Source organism: Dysidea avara, chromosome 3, assembly GCF_963678975.1.
Source record: "Dysidea avara chromosome 3, odDysAvar1.4, whole genome shotgun sequence".
NCBI classification, from domain to species: Eukaryota; Metazoa; Porifera; class Demospongiae; order Dictyoceratida; family Dysideidae; genus Dysidea; species Dysidea avara.
The window spans coordinates 47,562,559-47,586,774 of record NC_089274.1 but is presented as its reverse complement, the minus strand read 5'-3'; the positions used below and the strand labels follow the sequence as shown (position 1 = coordinate 47,586,774).

The 24,216-nt window shown below is 38.9% G+C and overlaps 1 long non-coding RNA gene across 1 annotated transcript; it reads left to right on the top strand.

Moving 5' to 3' along the window:
* Nucleotides 1-8,184: 8,184 nt before the first annotated feature.
* On the top strand, nt 8,185-23,827 carry LOC136251355 (uncharacterized). Its single transcript, XR_010699042.1, has 3 exons — nt 8,185-8,352; nt 23,675-23,716; nt 23,760-23,827. It is a non-coding gene; the product is annotated as an uncharacterized lncRNA (long non-coding RNA).
* The last annotated feature ends 389 nt before the right edge of the window (nt 23,828-24,216 follow it).

The following is a 24,216-nucleotide window of genomic DNA, read 5'->3' as shown; positions in this document are numbered from 1 at the left end:
TTACTAATTACTCAGCTATTTATTAATATAATAATAGAAAAAAAAAACATCTACAGTGTAATTGGGTCTTAACATGTTTCTTTACTGTGGGGTATGTGATTAGTGGGAAAGGATAGTTCACATTATGGAGCAAGCTAGCCTAAACTATCATCACTCCAGCAAAATGTGTAGGTATATACATGCACAGGCCTAGGTGTACTGCATGTTAATTATTTATTTGTTTTAGTACTTTATGATCATCCAGCTGTACTGGGATCACAAAATACAGTACACAAGAGAGCTGCCATGCTACTCATAATAACTGTGTTTTACTTGTACATGCACTATATGCATGCAAGCTAGATGATAATACTGTTCCCAATGTAAATACTAATTCTGCTAACTAAGACAATCAAGACTCTGAACTTAAATCTGGGTCAGCTACCTCCCATGGTTTATTTCTGGATCAGTCCTGCTACAATGCATTATACTGCAGACCTGCATGAATAATTGTTGCTGTTCTGTATATACATTTACAACTAACTATGTACTAAATTCTATTAGGCATAAGTCGAATTTGACTATGTTAACCTGCATGTAAATAATGGCATAATAGCGGCCCTCCTGCGCTCCTCCCATTTTCAATTTATCAAGGACCAGAAACAGGAAATTTGCAATATCACTTGGAATGGCCTAAGGGTACATACGTCATTGGTATTAACACAAAGAATAACTGATACAGTGGAACCTCTCTTATCCATGTAATCTGTTCTTGGACTGATGATACTTCAAGCAGGCACAAAGGTAGTGTATTTAATTTTGTTAACCACCTCTAACTTGCATCACTTGTAACTATACTATAAAGTACACATGTATGTAATAGTTATACCATGGGCACAAGTGCATATATACAGGCAAAGTACATTTGATTTGATTTGATTTGATTTGATTCTTAAATTAGCCTCAAGTCAGTCGGCAATGCCGTTCTTCCCTGACTGAGGAGGAAACACAAAAATAGCATACATATACACATATAAATTACAACAGCACACACACAATACCTGAACAAAAAATTACAACACACACATAGCACATACAAAACAATTAAGCAAACAATTTACAAACACAAAAATCATCAAAAAATTTTACACAAATAAGTGCCTGTGGTATAACTAATATGTTCTACTTTAGCATGTAGACCCACCTAATTGGCAAAATCTTCAGTTGCTATACCCTTCTCTTATATAGGTGAACCAAGTAAGCTGTGATTGTGGGATTGAATTTTGCCAAACAAACTGGGTTTGAAAGCTGTGATTTGTTCTGTAAATTGTATCTAATCCAAAACAGCCAAGCTGTAAAAAAAGAGTGCGGCCCTGAGAAAGGCTATGGTGAAAAAAGATGTGAAATCCAAGGTGGCGGCCAAGAAATGACTGTGATGGTAGGTTAATGGTAAAAATTTTAATAACGACAATTCAGGTGAATTTTGTGCCAAGACCAAGTGGCACCAAATTCACCTGAATTGTTGTTATTAAAATTTAACCTACCATCACAGCCATTTCTTGGCCGCCACCTTGGATTTCACATCTTTTTTCACCATAGCCTTTCTCAGGGCCGCACTCTTTTTTTACAGCTTGGCTGTTTTGGATTAGATTTCACTTCTTTTTGTATTTGTATACCCCAAAGCCGGCCTATGGCTGGCTTTAGGGCTTTTTAACCTGTCATTTTTTCTTTACTACAGGAAGAAGAAAAGATGAAGCAGGATGATTTCTTTGTAGCTGACCTCTCTGCAAGGTGATCCTTCTAGCTGATCTCTCTACCGGATGACTTGCTGGTAGCTGAACTCTCTACAGGGTGATTTGTTTGTAGCTGAACTCTCTACAAGGTAACTTCTTCTAGCTGATCTTTCTACTGGGTGATTTGTTTGTCTCTACACGGCAATTTGTTTGCAGCTGAACTCTCTACATGGTAGTTTCTTTGTAGCTGAACTCTCTACAATGTAACTTCTTCTAGCTGAACTCTCTACAGGGTAACTTGTTTCTAGCTGAACTCTCTACAGGGTGATTTGTTTGTAGCTGAACTCTCTACAAGGTAACTTCTTCTAGCTGATCTCTCTACAGGGCAATTTGTTTGTAGCTGAATTCTCTACAGGCTGATTTATTTGAGCTGAACTCTCTACATGATGGCTTCTTTGTAGCTGAACTCTCTATTAGGTACCTTCTTCTAGCTGATCTGACTACAGGGTGACTTGTTTGTAGCTGAATTCCCTACAGAATAACTTGCAATGTAATATAACTGTGTAAATTATACATGCAGCTGAATGCTTTATTAGGGTGACTGTTCTATTAGAGTATCTCGATCTCGCATTTGCTGCACGTAGTTGCCTTTCGAATCATAACTCAGTGATTTGTAATCCGATTCTTCTGTACTACTGCAAGAACTTTCTATGATGATTATTCCAGCTACATACTGATTTTCAGTTCATTGCTCTAAGCGGTTTGCCTGGTAGACACGAAAACTAATAGTTTTTTTATTCATAAAAATCGATCGCGTAATTTTGACACAGGTTGGGTTTTGTGTCATATCTCCATGGTCTTTATCCCGATTCCTTTCAAACCACAAAAAGACACTCCTACGATGGTTGCTCCATCTACATATCAATTTTCAACTGATTCCTCCAAGGGGTTTACCCTGTAGGCGTGACAGACCTTCGACCTTATTTTACGCAAATAATCGGTAATAACTCCGTGAATGTTCATCGGATTCCTACCAAAGTTGGTACAGAGATCCGCCTTAATGAGCCCTTTAAGTGTGCCAAATTTCAGCCCAATCCGAGCACGCATTCGTGTTTTATAGCGAATTTTGCCAAGTGTGCGAAATGAAGAAGATGAAGAAGAAAACGAAGAAATTAAAACGAAATTTTGTTCGCTCGTATCTCGGAAATGGCTGGACCGATTTTCTTCACATTTGGTATGTAGACTCCCCTAACTGGGCGGCACGTCTCTAGCAAATTTGGTTCCAACCGGATAAGGAATCACAGAGCTACATAGGTGTGAAAATTGCGTTTTCTTTCTTCCTGTTAAGGCCACACCAAGTCAAACCTTAGTTTCTGGTCACCCGCCCGCATGGTAAACCTGGAACCCTAGTTTATGAGGACTATTATTAATATTACAGGTGCTTAAGTGCACGTGACCCAGCAAGACACTTATTTTTTACTGCAAAAGATCGATATACTCTAATAGAGCAGTCAGGGATTCCAATAGAGCAGTCACACTACTCTTAACTCTAATATTAGGTATATATGCCACACTAATAAAATGTTTCTAACTATAACTAGTTTTGTCCTTGATTATATAGCTGTTCAGATTATAACTGTTACTAATGCTTTTGTAACCAAAGTAATTTCAGTAACATTAACTACTAGTCCATGTAGATGGGCCATAGCTTTAACTTTATAATTCAAATGTAGTCCTCTAATGATTAGTCTAGTAACTTCAAATTCCTTATCACTGAACACTACAGGGGTATGGAAAGCCGGCAACATTCGGTGAGCTTAAACTTAAACTTTTCCATAACTAAAATTAGATTGGCAAGTAGAAACCCTTATAGTTTAAACATTCCCAGATGATCACTAAAAAACACTAGTTTGGAGCACTCAATGACTCAAAACTTTGACAGTTACTTTTCTCAAGGTTACTGAATAGAAGGCTGGAAACACATAGCTAGTGGGCTAAGACTTCACATTTGAATGAAGAATTTCTGATGTGAAAATAGAAGTTAAATTTCATTTTGGATCATGATCATTTGAACAACTTAGCTATAAGTCATAGTAATACTTTCCTGACATAGCTAACGAGACATTTATTTCACTTGGAAAGCATAAGTAGCTACATGAGCAAAACATTTCCTATAGTATATTCTAAATAAATAAATAAATATACTTAAATGTTATACATCAGTGTATAGCTAGCCATGATCCATCAACAACTTTCCTAGTGCATTTTTTGCCGAAGCACAACTACTTATGTTGTTGGTTAAGTTTGACTAAAAACAAAATCAACATGAATTTGCTAAATTGAGCAAATAATAATACCATACAGTATATTGTCACAGTAGAGTCTATAGTCCTGAAGTCCTGATCATCCGCCCGCCCGCATCCATTTGTAGGCTTGGGAGTGACCAGAAACTAAGGTATGACTTGGAGTGGCCTAATATACTCACGGTAATGTGTGGCGCGCCGGCTTCTTGGGCCGCACGACACACTATCGTGTGTCTTGATTTAAACAGATACAATCTGGAAATTCTTTACATGAACCTGTCAACAGTATGTGTGTGTTTCAATCACATGACACTCCAAGATTGGGTCATGGTGAATGTATATCCCACCATCTATGATAAGGCTCTGCATGGCTGGTATATTTGGTGGTATGCCAACTTACCCACACCAGATGCCCTATAGTAATACAGTCCCTCCTAGCTGATATATGCTACATGTCACACTAACCAGCCATAGTTTGGTACTATGAGTTAGTGGAAAGAAGGAGATGAGGAGGGACCTTTGGGTGGGATAAAACTTATCCAGCACTGCAAACAATTAGTGATACTGCTGCTCCTTAGCTATCACTGCTGCCCTGCTATAACATATCACAGACTAGCTACTACACATGGTACCACCTCAAGCCTGTTGTTGATACCTTCTAATGCATTAGCATACCACAATGCATAGTGATCAAGCTAACCCTATTTTTAGTTGTTTACTGACACCTTGCCCACATAGTGTTTAACCTTAGTCCCAAAGACTAATAATTATTGCTATGGCCACTACAAGTTTAAACACAGGTTAAACAGGGTTAACTAACAGGTTGAGGTCTACATATTGTTGGAATACTTGATCCCAAGGGGGCAATTGGAAACAGTGGAAATGGAAACCGGAAAGTGGAAATGGAAAACGGAAATGGTCAAATCATCATATAAATGTATCCTAGAGTGAAACCCTTGTTTAGTGGCCACTTCTTAAAGACCACCTCTGTACAGAGACCACTTTATATTTAGATCTCAATGGCATACTGACCACTTCATGGTCACCTTTTATAAAGATCACCTCTTTGCAAAGACCATCTCTTCACATTGCAATAATAGCTAGGTTCCAAACATCCTATGTCATGACCACTTAGAAAAAGACTAGTCTCTTAAGGTCGTCAAACCTCATTTTTCGTTGATACAGTAGGTTGTAGTGTACTAGCTACATTTCACTTACATGGAATATATTTTTTTTGTACGACACATTCTGGTACCATAGTATTATATATGCTGGTACAAACTAAGCGATGATGGTATATGACTTGAGTGAAGTGTGGAGGAGATGACATTGATATGAGTCATGAAACACATGTTTGAAGCTTACCAAATATTACCATGCAAAGTGGTAGTCTTTATCAAAAACCATCTTAGAGATCTAATTACAATGTGGTCTTTGTACACAGGTGGTCACCAAACAAGGGTTTCACTCTAGGGTACATTTATATGATGATTTGACCATTTCCATTTCCAGTTTCCATTTCCACTGTTTCCAATTGCCCATCCCAAGGATATCTTAGCAGGGGCAACAATGCAATGTCAATTAAGCATACGGGTCTGTCAACAAAAACACATTCTAGTATGCATTCCAGGGCTGGCCTATAAATATCACAGAGCAAAACAGCCAGCACATGTACAGTCTTTGTTGAGCTGAGCAGCAAGCTTGCAGCAGAATTTCCCATCCCTCCTCCCTTCCACAACTCCATTAGCTAAGACTTGGCTAATGTGACTTGGGTAATGCCATCATATTGTCTGTGCTGCACAAACATTCCCACAGCAAATGTGTGCATCTCTTTGCTGCTTGCAAAGTAATCTAATTGAGATCACGTGACCTAAGTTCATTAAAAGAGCTAGTGACCACGTGATCTGTGTAGCACATTAATGATGGCACTGAAATACCCATACTCCTACTACAAAAGAATATTAATGTGTTCAGGTGACAGCAACCTCTTATATTTCCTGAGCAACCTGTAACTAGTTAACTTCAAATTAACAGTTTAACCCTTGATTAAACTTGCATTAAAGTGTGGCGCATATCGTTAACATCTCGAGCAGTGTGAATGGGCTGAAACACATATATATTGTTGACAGGTTCATAGGGGTACTGTGTAAGGAATTTCCAGATTGTAGCTGTGAAACTACAACTTACAGAAATTCTTGTTGATGCTAAGAATGCATTAAATCGTCAAGTAACACTCTGAAATGTTGAGGTCCTCTGCCCTTCTCTTGCTCCCATTTTAAAAAAACACTTATCGTACTGATGCTTTTTTGTTTACTGGAGGTCGTACCATCTTTTCTAGTGAAGGGACTACCCAGGGTGATCCTCTCGCTATGGCTATGTACACTATTGGTACCTTGCCCTTGATTTCTCGTCTTACTGGTCTAGTAAAGCAGTGCTGGTATGCTGATGACTCTGCTGCTGGTGGCAAGCTTTCCAAGCTTAAGCAATGGTGGGACTTGTTATCTTCTGTAAGGCCCTGTTATGGCTATTTTCCAAATGTTACTAAAACTATCTTGATAGTCAAGGAAACAGTTTTAACTGATGCTAGAACAATCATTGGAGACTGTGACATTCAGGTCACTACTGAAGGACACCATTATTTGGGAGGTGTAATTGGCACTCCTGCATTTGAACAGTTATTTTTGAGACGTAAAGTGGACGGCTGGATTGATGATCTTAAGACCTTGAGCCTCTTTGCCCAAACACAACCCCATGCTTCCTATGCTGCTTTTATCATGGTCTCTCTTTCTGATGGAACTTTTTTTTGTGTTTCTTCTTGTTCTACAGACCTTTTCCTTCCTCTTGGACATTTTATTAGATCTGTTTTCCTTTCTAGTCTGTTGGGTCGAACTGTCCCTGGCGATGTTGAGAGAAAGCTGTTTGTCTTGCCTGTGTGGCTAGAGGCCTTGGCATGTTTGATCCTTCAATTGTTGTGTCACAGCAGTGTTCCTGCTCTGTAGAAGTAAATGCTGGTCTCGTTGGCTTGATTATCTCTCAAGTACATCAACTAGATGACTGTCTTGATGCACAGTTTCAGCTGCAATCCAAGTTTCACTCTAGGAGCCATCAGGAGCAACTTCAATTTGCCAATCAATTGTTTGATGAACTTCCTCCTAGCATGTGTTCCTCAGTCAAGTTGGTTCAGGAGAAGGGTGCATCTAATTGGCTCTCTTGTCTTCCATTGAAGGCGCATAATTTTGTGCTTCATAAAACTGCTTTTTGTGATGCAATTGCACTTCGCTATCATTGGCTACCATCTGCCTGCCATACTTCCTGTGCCTGTGATCACTCTTTTACCATAGAACATGCTCTGTCTTGTCCAAAGGGCGGGTTTCCTTCTTTGAGACATAATGAAGTGCGTGATCTAACTGCCAACTTACTTTCCAGCGTCTGTAACAATGTTGTCATTGAATCCCACCTTCAGCCTCTTTCTGGTGAGACCCTTCAATACAAAACAGCTAACCGTGATGATAACACAAGGCTTGACGTTGCAGCTAATCGTTTTTTGGGAGGACGATTTGAGAGGTCATACTTTGATGTGAGAATTTTTAACCCTAGTGCACCCTCAAATCAACCTCTACACTCTGCATACCGACATCATGATAAGGAGAAGAAACGTGAATACCAACAACGGGTTCATGAAGTTGAGAATGCCTCATTTACTCCTTTAATTTTCACCACTACTGGTGGAATGGGTGATGCTGCTACTCAGTTTTATAAGAGATTGGCCAATCTTTTGAGTGCTAAGCACAATGGAATAGTGATGGGATGGCTGAGATGGTAAATTAAGCTTCTCTTTGTTGAGATCTGCAATTATGTGCATTCGCGGTGTCAGGTCCAGTTTATACTGTCCCGTTGCTGAGGCTCATATTTAAGTTCACTTGTATTACTCTTTATCTTATGCACAAATTACGGTTTTCGAACCCGATGAAGGCTCGGATGAAGGTTTCTCGCGAACTAAGGCTATTTTTAGTACCTTCTTATCAATTTTCTTTGACAAGTAGTCTTAATTTCACTAGTAACAACCCCAGAACTTTCAGTTATTCATAAAACCTATTTGCATGACGCCCAGTCTCCTCAACCGGGAAATTTTTTAGCGTATGCGGGTTAGTATGCGATTTCTAGTAAATTCGTGGAATCCCCTACTGACCACGAGGCGACTGACTAGACCTGTTTGTAACTGTATTTGATTGTTGGCACTACTTATAAGCGCGTTAACAGGTTCAGGTGATCGTTTTAGCGGTGGTCGTGTAAAGAAGCCTCGTGTGAAGCCTAAATGATGTCTTGCTGTTCTGTAGGTACGTCAGATGTATCAGTGGTTTTTGTATGTGCAGTTTATTAAAGAGAGATAAACGTCATAATAATTGACAATTACATGAACAAATATAATTACCAAAGAGGTCAGGAGTCCAGTCTCAGGGTTAGTCATGTCGCCTTTTTTTGCCGCTTCGGCGAGACCTAGTCAGAGGATTACTAGTCTACATGCCAGACCGCTTTTTGAGAAGCTTTTCAGAGTCCCCACTTTGTGTGGTGGAGTGGGCCACCCCTATAAAAGATGGGGAAAAGCGTTTTGGGCAAGAGTCGGGCTATTTTTTGAAAAGGGTGTGGCCCGACCCAGTATAGAAAAAAAGCAATTGGTGAGTACAGTGATTTATAGTCTGGATGCAGTAGCAGGATTTGTTAATGTGATGCAACCAACCTGGTCATGTGGTAGTCTCGCCCCAAGACCACAAGGGTCTGGTGACACATACAAACTCTTGGCAGTGATGGATGCGACCGAGGAATTCATTGGTCACCAATCAGATTCGAGTACGCCTCTTACATCAGATATTCCTATACTTTCATGCAACTACTAGAACATCACTTTGTTCTTTATCGCTGTGTCCCATTCAGGATCTATACTGATGCTTTTTTTACGGTAGCATCATGGATCTTAAGCAGTGTTCCATCATCACTGACAATTTGAATTTATGTCTCAGAATTACGTAATACGTGATGTCATATGGAAATTGTAAGACTTTGTTTTATACTAATGCCTGATGTTTCTATTGTATGTTACCAGACCCTTGTGGTCTGGGGTGAGATTAATCTTGTGGTATAACTTGCAATGGCCTTTTCTGTGTTATACAGATCCAGGTCATGTGTCATTGCCCTATAACTTGTGATTACATAGTTATGGTGTTTGAAATTAGCTACATTATTTTGAAATCCTTTGTCACATTCACTAAAAGTATGCACAATGTAACAATTGTTTTAAGGGCCTCACAAATTCTACGACTTCTTTACAAATTGAATAAACTCATTGAAGCACTATTGTGATAATTCCTCGGGGAAATTAAATAAACATGTGGATGTACTATTTCCGGATCCGTAGTGGCAGGTGACAGCAAGTTGATCAGCTTTGCTGTTTTGTCCCTTTCTCTATAGCAGGGCCACGATTCAATATCACCTTGATTAGCGCACAAACTAGTGTAAAATGTAATTTGTGCCTAATAAACAACTCACAGTAGCTTTGGCTCCAATTTACACAAAACAAGTTGCAGCGAATACCATAGTAACTTGGTCTTTGTGTGACAACACCTCAGACAACATGTGAACTGTAGTCCCGTTAGGCATTACAGTAGCCATTTATAGCGCACTCTATTTTTACTATATAGCTTTATAGGCATTTAATGATTGAAAAACATTGCAGTAGGGCTATATTCCTTTGAGTTTAAATCCCCATTTATAACAAAAATAAAGAGTTTGGAAGGTTTATCTTGCGTAAGAAAACGTACCTCTACAACAGTTGAGAAGTGACGATTTTTAGTTCAAAGTGGTTTACTTGAGTTGTGCTTCCTTAGCAGTGCATAACAACGCAAATAGTGAATTACAAAGTAATTATGAAATACAATTTATTTGTATGGTATGAACATAGTTGATTATTACCAGGGCACCATGGTATTTTAGAAATAGTAACTTGTTTACATACCCAGTATTAATTATTCATTTGGGCCAACTTCAGTGTGGTTACACAATTCAAGTAAGGAAGTAAGGATATATAGTGGTATGTTTATCAGTTTTAGTGGCATGTACATAGTGTTAAAATGGCAACCATTGCCAGGTAAATTGACCAAATCATTTTTTTTAGTTGTCCATTTATCTTAGCTACCCCACAACAAGCATTCAAATGAACAATGGACTATATGAAAAATGTATGATTAAACTCTTATTTGTGCTTTTGGATTCCTATACAATAGGCGTAGCTACGGGGTGTAGTATCATGATTAAAGATTGTTAATTGAAACAAACAAAATCATACAGCATATAAAAATCAATATGTATAACTACGAAAGCCATTAAGTAAAAATCTGAATTATATCACATGCGCATGTGTATCTACTACACATCTTCCCCTAAAGATACAACACTTAATTTTAAAAGTAAGCTACAAAAAGCAAAATGAAAGTACAACAATAATACAAAAATAAATGTTAGTATAATAGTAAAATGAATACTTTCTTGGAGGTTGATGTGTTCTTTTTGCGTAATAGCGAGTTAAAGCCTGTGTTTCAGAGTCTGAAGTTTGTGAAGCCATAGAAGTCTGTATTTTCTGTGGAAATAGAGCTGAAAGGAGCGGAAAGCATGTGTTGAGGAACAGTTTTAAGTAACTCATTTGACTGTACAGCTTTTGGCTTTAAACAACTTGTATTGATGACATCACCAAGTGAAATCATTAGATAACTTTGCTATGTAAGACAGTGGACCAGTAGATCAAAGGATTGTGCCACGTATCCACTTGTATTGACTGGCTGACCATTTGCAATTTGTTTTGGCTACATGAATTGTCATGAGAGATCTTCTTTACTTTCAATTTGTCCAGCAGTGTTTAAGTCAAACCTTGTATGGAGTTGTCTTGAATTTCTTCCAAGAAAAAGTGTTTCCATTGTGCAGTGAGATGTATTACGGTAAGCAAACAACACTTTAGTAATTCTTGATTTGATTGAGCCATCTGTAGTCTTTTTTAGTCCAATTTGTACAGCTCTTCCAGCTAATCCATTGCTGAGGGTGATAAGGTGCTGAGTTGACTTGCTTACCAGGGGTGGATCCAGGGGGGTTTCTGAGGTTTCCAGAAACCGACCACGTTCAGATCGAGGTAATCTAATAGAGCAGTCAATCAGTCTAATAAAGCAGTCACAGTATTCAGACTTTCAGAGCAGCAGTGTAGCAATCTTTATGTACTTATTTTTGTATAGTTAGTGGAGGGTAGTTATTCTCAGCAGGTGGTGACCTTTTTTTTTGGTCTTCACCCAAAAATCTAGCTATACTCTTGATCAGAAACCAATCATCAAAAATTCTGGAACCACCTATGAGTACCATTGGACTTCAAAAACTGTTTGAAACTCTTCACTTACGAAACAACTGCTGTTATCTGATACCATTGTTTCAGGTAAACCAGATTGGGCAAAAACTGAATGAAGTAATTCAAGAGTAACACTGGAAGATGGAGACTTAGCCGGAAAGGCTTCAATCCGTTTAGAATTAGCATCAATGAGAATAAGTAAATAGTGATCTTCACAATTTAATGGTCTGACATATTCTACGTATGTGTAATTTTGCCCATGGTCATGATGGCCAGTTCCATGGATTGAGTGGAGCTGTAGGAGGGTTTGATTGATTGAGCTGACATGCATTACATAATCGTATGATTCTTCTAAGACAATTTCTAGATCTGGCCACCAGACATACATTCTAGCAAGAGCTTTCATTTTTGTCATGCCTGGATGAGCACTGTGTAATTCTTGTAAAACTGAATGTCGGCCATTCTCAGGTACTCTAGACTTCCACAAGATACAGCCATCCAAAACTGAGAGTTCTGTCTTATGAGATGAGTAAACAGACAGTGTAGAATCACAATTGTGTGGCCAGCCTTGCTTAACAACCTGAGGAACTTGAGTGGTCAATGTTGGGGAATAGGTAGGACCGGAAACATAAAATTAACTTTGCACAGCCTTATATAATAACCTTTGGTATACCCTGCAACACATTCTACATGACATGCTGAAAAATGCCTGGTGTTGACAAAACACCAAATGGGTATAATGAGAGAGACCTTTTGTGCGTGTTAATTACTACATACTGCTTAGATTTGTCAGCTAGCGGGAGTTTCTGGTATGCTTGGCTGAGATCAGTTTTACTGAAAAATTTCCATCTGCAAGAGTGGCAAACAGATCCTCTATTTTAGGGATTGGATATTGGAAACAGGATTGACAGTTTGTTTAAAATCACCACATATGCAGAGATTGACTTTAGAATTGAAACAATAGGAGAGGCCCATTTAGACACTTTGACAGTTTCTAATGTTCCCTTGTCAACTAAACAATTTTCAGTGTTGTCACGCAAGAAGTAAGGGACTATATGTGCATTGCAAAATTTGGGTTGAGCTGAAGGGTCTACCACAATTTTTGCTTGAAAGCCTGTGAGAGTACCTAGGCCTTTTTCAAAAACTTTGGAGTGTTTCTGTAACACAGGAGAAAGTGATTTGTCATTTATAAAGAATATTTCTTGTCAGTCTAATTTGAACATTTGAAGCCGATTATGTCCCAATAACGTGAGGCCTGACCCCTTTACAATAATCAATGGCACAGTAAAGTCTTGAGAGATTTGTACCTAACTTTGACCTGACACAACAGGTATGGACTCACCAGAGTAGGAAGACAGTCTGACTTCAAAGGAAGTGAATTTCCTTTGAGGCCAGAGTTCTCTGGATGTGGCCTCTGACATGAGAGACAAAGAGGCTCCTGTGTTGGGTAGTTGGGAAAGACAAATATGGTCGGACACAGACACGGACATTTTTAAAATACACTTTTGCATTATACAACAGTTATTTCTCATACCTAATGTTCTATACAGTAGTCTTTACTCCCAGACACAGAGACTTTGCTTCCAGACACAGAGATTGACTTCAAGTAGCGCTTATCTATTTATGAGCACATGTACAGAGGATAGGCTAGCGCACTACAGAGTACCATACATCATATGTTGTTGTACACATGCTACAGAATCTAATGCGTACTCACAGAGATTCAGCTGGCATGCCCCAACGTAGCCTCACAAGGCAGGACCTTAGTAGGTATAAACGCCTGCACCTTACACTGAAAGCTGAGAGCTCCTGGATCTGGCCTACAACAGTAAACTAGGGTGGATCACTACAATTACATACTCGTATTAGATTTCTAGAGCTAGTACAACAGTACATTGTCTATAATACTTGTAGCATGCTAGCCAATCCACCACACATGCGCTTATAAATGGTATGTGAAGGTCATGTCTGGAAAAACTACTGTGCAGAACAATGTTAGGTATGAAAATTAACTGTTGTATGGATGTAAAAGTGTATTTTGAAAATGTCCGCGTCTGTGTCCATGTCTGCCCATACCCGCCATTTTCCAACTACCCTCCTGTGTCTAAGACAGTAACACCTTCTATGTCAACACTGACATTCCATGGCGTAACTTTTCCAGGTGAAGTGACATTCAATATTTCATACTCATTAGTTCCTTCCTTGACAACAGTATGACCTTTGCTCTTAGGACCCAACTGTTCTGTAGAACTCTTAGAGCCTGTGTGATCTGTAGCTTTAGGCGGGCAAGTTCTTACTGCAGTAGACTTTCTGCAGGTGTCCAACTTTTCCACATTTACTACACACAGTTTCTTTGTGCTTACATGTTAGAGCATAATGCCCAAACTTTCCACAATAATAACAAACATTTGAAGATTTAGTGGCGTCTGTAACAAAATGTACAGGTGTAGTCTGCACTGTGTTATCTGAATTCGTCAGTTCTTTAACATTCTTTGCTGCCGATTCCATTCCTTGTACAATTTCCAGCACTGTTTTGAATGTTAATTCTTTTTCAGACAACAAATGATGCTGAATCAGGAAATGCTAGAACTGGAATACTTGTTAAGCAACTTTTAAGAGTTGCAAAAGCAGTTTCGCATTCTATTGTCCAAGTGAACCATCAGCCATTGCAACGGCCTGGAAATTGCTGCAAAATCACGCACAAATTGGCGATAATATGGTACTAAACCCAGAAACCTTTGGACATCTTAAACACAATTAGGAACAGGCCAGCTGGACACCTTACTTGTCTTGTCTGGATCTGTTGCAATACCTTCCCTTAAAACAATGTGTCCTAGGTAGGATACTGACTCCTGACAGAGTGCACACTTGCTAAGCTTGAGCTGCAATCTAGTTTCTGAAGGTGTTCCTCAAAAGTACAGCCTATCACTATAATGTCACCCAGATAAACTAAGCACTGGCACCACTGAACCTCTGCCAGAATCAGCTCTGAAATGTGGCAGGAGCATTGCATAAGCCAAACTGCATTACTTTGAACTCATATAGTCCTTCATGGGTGGTAAATGCCATCTTTTCTCTGTCACTTTCTGCTACCTCTACTTGCCAGTACCCACTCAACAAATCCAAGGTGAAGTACCACTGAGATCCTGATAATGTGTCCAGTGATTGATTATTATTATTTTAACCTCTTGACAATTGGCAAAGCCGTTCTTCCTTGTTGGAGTAACAAAAAAACATTTACAACAGATACACATACAGTTGCAGAGACAATTAAGTGACAACACAAAACAAATACAAAAACAAGAACATCCACTAAAACATATATAGAATCAGTTCATTGATTGTAGTATGAATGTTCTAGCAGTGATGTAGAAATCGTTATATGTGCCAATTTCCTAAAGCTCAGATGGAAAAGAATTCCACTGCATTATACCTGAAAAAATTTAGATGCTTATTGACATGGTGGCATTCTCCATGTCAATAAGAGGAAGACATAGTTAGTTTCCTCCAGTCTGTATGTTATATGCTTAAGTATGTTGGTCTGCCCTAGCTGATCATTATTGAAAGGAAAAAATCCTAGTAATAATGAGTAAAGTTGTTGTTGCTGGTTGGCATCTAGGGTTTGGCCACTGTTACTTACTAACTCCCACAAATATTCTTGATGGAGAGGGGTAATATCTGCTGGGGTATCAATGTGGAACTCAGATCCGAGCTCACATTTGCCACTACGTTATAAGAATCAACATGTGCTATTGTGGATCCTTCATGCAGAGACACTAGTTCTACCCTGGGGTTGATAAACATAAGTGGGATATGCGTCACTTGGTTGCTACACTGTGTAGCCAATGCATCAGCAACAACTATAGACATTTCCTTAGGTAGTGCTTCTACTAAACAGATGTTTGTGTAGGTCCTTTTATCATGTACTCTCGACATAACTTCTACTTCACTAAGTGGGGGAATGCGTAATGACTCACACAATACTGCCTTGGCCTCTGTAACTTTCTTTAGTACCGGAATTTGCCTTTAGATCCTTTAAGGTGTGATCCTCACAGTAACATTTGAAAAACCAACACCAGCAGTAGCTACACCGAAGATTGTTATTGGACTGCCCTCAACACCCACTAGGCAATGTCCATCCCACTTAGCTAATGTTTTGTTTTGATTAGCTGTTATTGCTTTCCATGTGCACTCACTTATCAGGCTAACTGAGCACCAGTGGCTAGGAGAAGAAGAAAAAAGAAAAAAAAAAACTTAAACAAAACTTTGGCAAATCATGTATTGGAAATGGCTGGAAATTTGGTATGTAGACTCCCCTTCCATGTGGGCAGTTCTGTAGCAAATTTGATTCCAATTGGATTAGGGATCACAGAGCTACCGATGAGTGAAATCATGTTTTCTTTTTTCCTGTCAATATACTCACAGTGTGGTGCACTGGCTTCTCAGGCCGCACGGCACACTACCGTGTGTCTTGATACTATCAAAATATTGTGGCAGCACTAGTTGTGATCATGAAAAAAAACTGTATAAACAAGAATTAATAGGAATGGAGAAGGGGTCGCTGATGTGGTAATCATGATGGGGACATGGTAAATCCTAGCATGCAGCTACAAGTACCATAGATAGTAGAAAAATATACAGAGCGCTTAATATTATCTATGCCAGTATCCATAGCAGCCTGAGCACTTCAGCACACTATAATTTTGTGTTGTCTAAATACAGAAAGTGTTAATATAGAGAATTAATGCTTCAATATGGTTTTATTGCATGAAGAAGATGACAACCAGCAAGATTGAAGATAAAGGAAAGGTAAGGGCAGAGGACAGACACTCATCGGAACCCCAAAAGGTACATGCCACTGTTGAGTTGGTTATTGTAGCATAATACGGTGGTCACATGATGCATTGTTTAGTCTCTAGCTTTGCGCTGTGGTCAGGTAGACAGTAAGGCAGGCAGACTAAATTTTGGGTTGGGATTTAAAAAAAAAATCAATATTTGTTCTTTTGTACGGTTTTCCATGATGGTTTTTATGAGTGGCAATTTGGAAGGCGTGCATCACTTTACGGGGATCCCTACTATACAGTACTACCCCCTATTGTGCAGTACTATCATATTAATTTTAAAATGAAGTGGAGATCCAAGCGATAAACAGTAGTGAACGAGAGATGAATGATGGTATTGCAGCATAGCTTGGTGGGTATATTCCTACTTTGGCATTGAACTAAATAATTGTTAAAGTAATCTAACTAGTTACATGCTTTGTAAGTTGTAACTTGTCTCAAAAGTAACTAGTTATGTACATGGTTTGTATAGTTAAAAGGAAGAACACTCTTCAATTTTTGCACCAGACATACTGCAGCCACATTAAGTAGACACTTTCTGTGTACTGTTCTTCATGATTCAGCTTGAGTAACAGACAGAGCAATAGTTGAAACTGAGCTGGAATGGCCACAGAATTATTATTTTAGGAAATCCACATAATTATGTACACTTCTCTTCTTTCCATATCTAGCATAATAATCATAAAAATGTATTACATTGGTTAACAAATGATCTATGAAAGTAACTAGTAGCTAAAATACTTTTTAAAAAGTAAGCTACATAAGATGAAGACTAGTAAACAGTTACTTTTCTGAAGTACTGTAACTACCCCAACTCTGATTACAGTTGTAAGTGGGTCAGTACTGCTGACCCGGCTGACCCGGTCGACCCACTAATCCAGGATTTGGATCTGATACAGTGTAATTACTAGCATGTATCAAGACCTAGATTTAGACATACATTATAGCCAGCATAGATGTATCCAAAGCTCTGCTCCCATTATAGGTATACAGGTTATCACATGATTGTTTGCAAGAGGAAATAGTAAACAAGTAGCTACTAAATCCCCAAATATTCAATAAAGTGGATGAAAACCAATTGACCTGGTCACCAACTAAATGACCCTATCCACTCACAACGCCAATCTACATACTTTAACTACAAAATTGGCAGTGCATGAAAATAATGTTTTCTTTCTTCCTGTCAATATAGACACGGTGTGACATGCTGGCTTTCTTGGCTGCATGCCACACTACCGCGTGTCTTGAAATGATGTGTACACAATAATATAATACTGCAACATACCATATTTCAAGGTAATCAAATTACGTATGCGTTTCTATTTTATAACAAGTTTGTGCAAAGTGTGTGAAAAGAATAATCTAGGCCCCTGTAGACCCCTAAACCACACATACAGTACCGCCCAGAGGTAACATTACAATCCCTAGGGAGTGCTCAAATCCAGGCCATGACTCGACACGACGCATGACTGGAATGCATCACGTGCGAAGACATGTGGTTACTGGAGCAGCCACCCGAGGGAGCTTGCATGTCATGGCTACACATGGTGAGTTAGTTAGCACACACATGCCAAAGAAACCACGGGTCGAAAATTAGCTACACGAGTGTCAACTGCTCGCGAGTGTAACAATACCTCTGGGCGGTACTGTATCTTAGGAGTGGCTGGAGCAAATTTATTTAAATTTGTTGTGTGACTTACCCTACCTAATGGACAGCTATAATGCAAAATGGTATAGTGTATGTAACAGAATCTGAAATCTTAATTTGCATTGCTGTTGTACATGATACGTACAGTGGGACCTCATTTATCCGAACCCGCTGGGGCCAAGCCCTGTTCATAACTTAGGACTTTGAATCATCCATTAGTGCATGCATAAATGCAGTCACTTATTCACTATATACCTGTTAAATGATGGTACTCAATGCTACTAAGTGTATGTTAGATACCCACTGGAGGTTTTTTAGTAGGGTTGATAACCCGAGGGCGGAGTTTGGTCACCGAGGCGTGGCATTAATTAGTGACCTCGGCTGCGCCTCGGTCACTAATTAATGCCCGCCGAGGTGCCAAACCAAGCACGAGGGTTTCAACCTACTAAAAACAACAGTGGGTATCTAACCTATTTAGAAAGCAGCTCATTACCAACACTGACAAAAGAAGCACATAGTCACGCTAGGTAAGGTCCTTTACAGCGTGTTTGCTTGTGCCACCGGCTTAGTGGCCAGGTTAGTGTTGTTTTAGTAGCTGTTATTTAGGTCCAAGGCTTGTTTACTAGCTAATACAAGCTGGCCACGAAGCGACAAGCTTTATTATAACTGACCACGAAGCGACAAGCTTTATAGCATCTGGCCACGAAGCGACAAGCTTTATTACAACTGGCCACAAAGCGACAAGCTTTATATCAACTGGCCACGAAGCGACAAGCTTTATAACAACTCGCCACGTATCAAAGCGACAAGCTTTATAACAGTTGGCCACGAATCGAAGCGACAAGCTTTATAATAGCTGGTCACGAATCAAAGCTACAGGCTTTATAACTGACCACAGAGTGACAAATGTTGCAAACAGGTGCAATAGCATACGTAGCTGAAGTGTGTTGATGGTCTAATGGTGACAGTGCTGACAAGCAGACAAACGCAAATGTGCTTGCTGTAAACTCGCAACACCAGTAGTTTCACTGATGGCTAGCTAGTTGTGAATGTGAACATTGTTGGGGTAACTGTGATATGCATCGAGCAGCTGGCTCTTTCAGTTGATGGCTAGATTGGTCAAGTGCTGGTATGGCTGATGAAGGTAAAAACCCAAATCTCATTAACCATACAACCACTAATTAAATCAGTGACATAGAAAACTCTTTGAAGTGTTGTTGAATTTACCATAACAGTCTCACGTGACAAGAGGTCTCTAAATGAAACTTAGAGCCCTCACCTCAGGTCTCTAAGTGGTATTAATAACCTCATTAACTGTGTCAACATCAAAGAGAATTATTCATGCTGCTTTCTAATGGAAATAAGAGCACTTAGCACTTCAATACAAGTAGGTTACCCCACTGTCTGTTAGGGTTTGGTCTGTGGTCACCACCTAACTATCAACAAATTAACTAATGATTACAACCAAACCATCATCAATCCATCTAATTACATGCTAATGTCTTTGAATGGCTGCCCTCCAGCTGGCAAGCCAATAACTGCCTTCAATTATTAGTCACATGCAGTACTTCAGACCTGTTCGGTTATCCGAGTGTCCGGATGTTTGGGGTCTGGATAAACATGGTCCTACTGTATATAAACATTGAGTTGAATAATAAAATGGAGAAGGGAATGGCTGCCAATATAAAAAATACAACTGGAAAAACAACAGGTACACTAATCAGAGGGCTCAACATAGTCAAAAAAAAAGTTACATAGCATGTAGGGGTGAATCCACATACGTATTCAGTTTGCAAGGAATCTGGTAAGTGTCCATGGTGCTATGAATGTTTATTCACTTAAAAAAGATCAAACTTCTGTCACGGCTACAGGGTAAACCACTTATGGGAATAACTTGAAATTTGTTGTGTACATAGGCTAGTCATCTAGCAGTGCCTTTTGATAGTTAGAAAACGAAGAAGTAACACCTACAGAGTTACAAAGAGTAAAATGTAAATGGTAGGGTCAAGATGCTCTAATATAACAGTCAATGTAGGGTAAAGAAAGTGCATGGAAAATGTGTCAAAAAACTTACCAGAGTTTAAACCAGGGACATCCATACTGAACACTCAAGTCCTTAGCCAATTTCTACTTTTTTACCTAGGAAAGTATACTTAATAGTAATTAGAGTATTACAATAATCTTACCAAAAAGTTGAATAAAGCAATACAATTGCATATAACTTCTCCCTTTGTTAATTATCATTGTGTCTGTAGATAAGAAGAAATAGGCTGGCTTTGGGTCCTTATAGAGTACAAAAATAAATGAAATCTGCACAAAAACAACCAAGCTGTGAAAATGGTGTGGCCTTTAATAAAAATTGTGAAATTGAAGGTGAAGGCTAAGAAATGGCTGCATTTTGATAATAAACTGTGCAGATATACATGTACACTACTTTAGTGTGGACATTCAAAGGTGCCGTTCAAGGTTTAACTTGCATATTTCCCAGGCAATATCATGGGAAAGTGGTTGCTCATGGCTTTGATGTCCAGCCATGGCCGGTTCAAAGATATTTACGTGTTATATTGAGCAGCACAAGAGCTTCATATTGTGCTCTTTTAGTGGTTTAGCTAGGCTCAGTCTAGTTGCTAAGTTGATAGTTATTAAAATGGTCAAAGATCACTAAAATAATTGTTTGCATGTGCATTAATTGCTGACTTGAAAGTGAAGTGGTCATTCCGCTTCACTTTTAGCTAGTACAAATGAAGAACAGTAGGAGAAACACTTCTTCAATTAATCCAGTCATCACAAACTTAAGGAGGATTTATGCATCCCAACTATCAATCAATTACCTACTTGAAAGTGAATTGGCCATTGTTTTCACCTGTTTTCAGCCCTATACACAGCACTACAAATGAAGAACAAACATCTCGGACCGAAGTGACGTCGAACAGTGAAGCCCGTAGTCTTAGCTGTTATCAAGTTACGCTTTTCTGAAGGCAGGCAGTCAGTCAGTCAGTAGAAAATTCCATTGAAATAATTGGGGCGAACCTGAGCAAGCCCCACACTAGCACGAAGTTTCATACGATGAACCATGTATGATCAAAAGCGGAGAAAAACAGTTGCTAATTAAAATTCAACAACACTTATAGAAGAATCACAGTATAGTTTACTGACACTCCAAATAAGGCTTGTACGGTCAACCATTACACGAACAATAATCGGCATGGTTTACTGACACTCCAAATAAGGCTCGTACGGTCAACCATTGCACGAACAATAATTGGTGTGGTTTACTGATAACGCTTGTACCTTGTGTCATTTATGATATGCCTGGTGTCATATTATCATTAAAATGGAACAAGAAGAAAGATTACTGACGACGACGGAGGGAGCAATATAGAGCACGAAGAATTCGGGAACCCCCTGAACAGAGACAGCAATGATTAGCCAGGCACAGAATATGACAGACGAAGATATACTGCATTAACCATCAAGGAACACCGTACAGGTAAAATAACAAGAAGTGGTACATACATTATCTAGCTATGCATACATTAGGCCAGGCAAAGTTGATTGCTAGTTTCCTGTTTCAAGATTTTCAAAATATCATGCAGGCGGAAGGTCATTATTCATTATTCATTATGGCTAAAACCTTGAAGAAAACTCTATAATAAGCCCACTATTACAATAATGAAATTATTGTGAATATTTGAAAATCCATGCGGTGGAAATAACAGTTATAATGAAAATTTTGTGGCACTTCTATTAAGGCATGCAGGCGGAAACGGGAAACTAGCAATCAACTTTGCCTGGCCTTATCTAGCTACAACTACAGTTTACACATACTAACTATAATTAAGGGAAAAGGGGATTCTCATCAATATCAGCACCCTGAAGTGTCCAATACCTCATGATCATCCTGGCATTGTTCATCCATAAAGCAAAAGAAAGTTGTTGGAGCAGATTCTTCCTTGCTAGCTCAGTAGGAACACCACTACAGGGGGTGGTACGGTCAGCAATTGACTGTACAGGTTGAAAGTGACAACGATCTAAGCAATCTCACTTGTCAGCAGAAACTAACCCCATTAGTACAACCATCACCTTCACCACCTACAGACAAAATAGTGATATTACTACTATAATTGTAATAATTGTAACTTTATGTAAGTTAATACGTATTTGATGCTATTCAACGTCATCAACCTTGTCAACTTCACACTTTATAGCCATGAAATCCTTACCTTCATCATACATCAGACTCGCCCCATGATGCTCAAGCATCTGTCTAGTATTTTTGTAAATTTTGTAGCTACCTATTGGAAGTATCTAGGGTCATACTGAAGGCACTTTGGGCTTAAATACTGCCAAAGCACCAGGATGGTATTGTGAGCTGGTTTTTGGGTGACAATTTTTGGCCAGAAAAACCATGATCCCTAAATACGGTACGGTACTGTATGATGTAGCAATGATACACGTACTTCTCCATGTCTAACATAATGCATGGTAATCTGTAGCTATATACTAAGCTGCATGTCTTATATGTCCATTGGAACCACCCATGCATGTATTAGTCTGTAACATATCATTTGAAATATCTGATTATAGATTAACCGTGCACCATTAATAATTGTTGCTATGCTATAAACCAGCTCTTCTTCCGTAAATGTTACAATCTGAATGTGGCATAACACGGTATAATCCATTATGAGTTTATAAAAAGTAAATAAACTAGATAAATACAAAATTTGGGAATTTAAACAGTGGAAATGGGGATCGCTAAAAAAGAAAAAAAAATGAGAAGAGATTGCTGGTATGGTAAGGTAAACCACAACTCCCTATTTTAATCCAACAAGGTTGTAAGATCCCTATTTTGACTTGACAACACTTTCAAAGACATAATAAAGGAGAGTCAGGTCAAAATAGGGATTTGTGATTTACCTTACCACTCCAGCGATTCCTTCTTGTTTGTTACTTTTTAAGCGATCCCTATTTCCCCTTTAAAATTTTTTATTTCTCTAGTTATTAGACAATTAGTTTGTAAATATTTTAGTTGAGCATATTTCATGAATTATTTTTGTAATTCAGTAATTACATTGCTATGCGTTACTATTTCTGGTAGCCTGTGAAGCTAGATCACCATTTTCTATTGTTTTAAAGCCCATTATGAAAAGCATTCATAATGTATTCAGGAACTCACTTCCCACTTTTCGAACTGGGACGAATAAACTACCTCAGTGGTAAAGCTTACCTACCGGAAAGGTTTATAAAGGCTCTGTGTAGCCTTCATTTCCCACGTACAAGCTGTTTTTAGCATAAGCCATTTTGCTCACATGGGTACAAACATACACTTTTTTTTCTTCAGAAAGCCGAAGAAATTAATTTGAGGGCTCATATGTGATGAATACATTAGGCTATCTTGTTCAAAGTTGGTGTGTGGAGTGCTGAAGATGAAGAGCATTTGCAGGTTTGCTCTATTTGGAAAAGGGAGCACTGAACTACACATATGCATATGATTGAAAATTGTGTCTTCTCTCTTCCTGTCATTATACTCACAGTGTGGCGTGCTGACTTTATTGGCTGCATGGCACACTACTGTGTGTGTCTATGCTACTTATACGATCACTGCTCGGGATTTGTGATATATACACCTGAAGCCTGAAGGCCACGGGCCTTCAACTTCAGGTGAATATATCAGCGAAATCCCTCACAGCCATGGTATATCCATTACATAAAGTAACTAATGCATACAGGGGTGTATATGAGAAAAAGCAATAGTACATGTATATTTTTATGTGTGATTCTTATAGCATTGACAAGTGTAGCAGTCTATGCAATTTCCATAATATCAGGTTAGTAAAGTGAACATCACATGTTGTATGCTATATATTACAGCAGTCAGTGGTCAAGTGTGTACAACTCCTGATACTGTTGGGTCACTGAATCATGATGGGATGGTTATTGAACAAGGTCAAACATACATACTAACTGGATATACAGTTCAGTGTGAAGGAATTGTGACCACCTGGGAGTTCTGTTATCAGTTAACGGGTGTTTTATCAGTGACATTTTATCCTGGTATTTGGGAGAGGACTGGGAGTAACAGTGCAAACCCTACTTATTCACTCATTCAATCAAACACAGTCACATTCAATCCTGGTGTTGGTAGTACATTTTCATGTCAGAACTACACCCTCCCAGTAACAGAACGGTTTACTACACCATCAGGATCAGTTGTGGGATTGTATTCTAATGTTAATGTACAACTGTTACACACAAATGTCAGTGCTGGCATAATAACTTATCAAGTTAATGGCAACCAAAGCAGTGTTCAAGGTACAAATGGTCACGA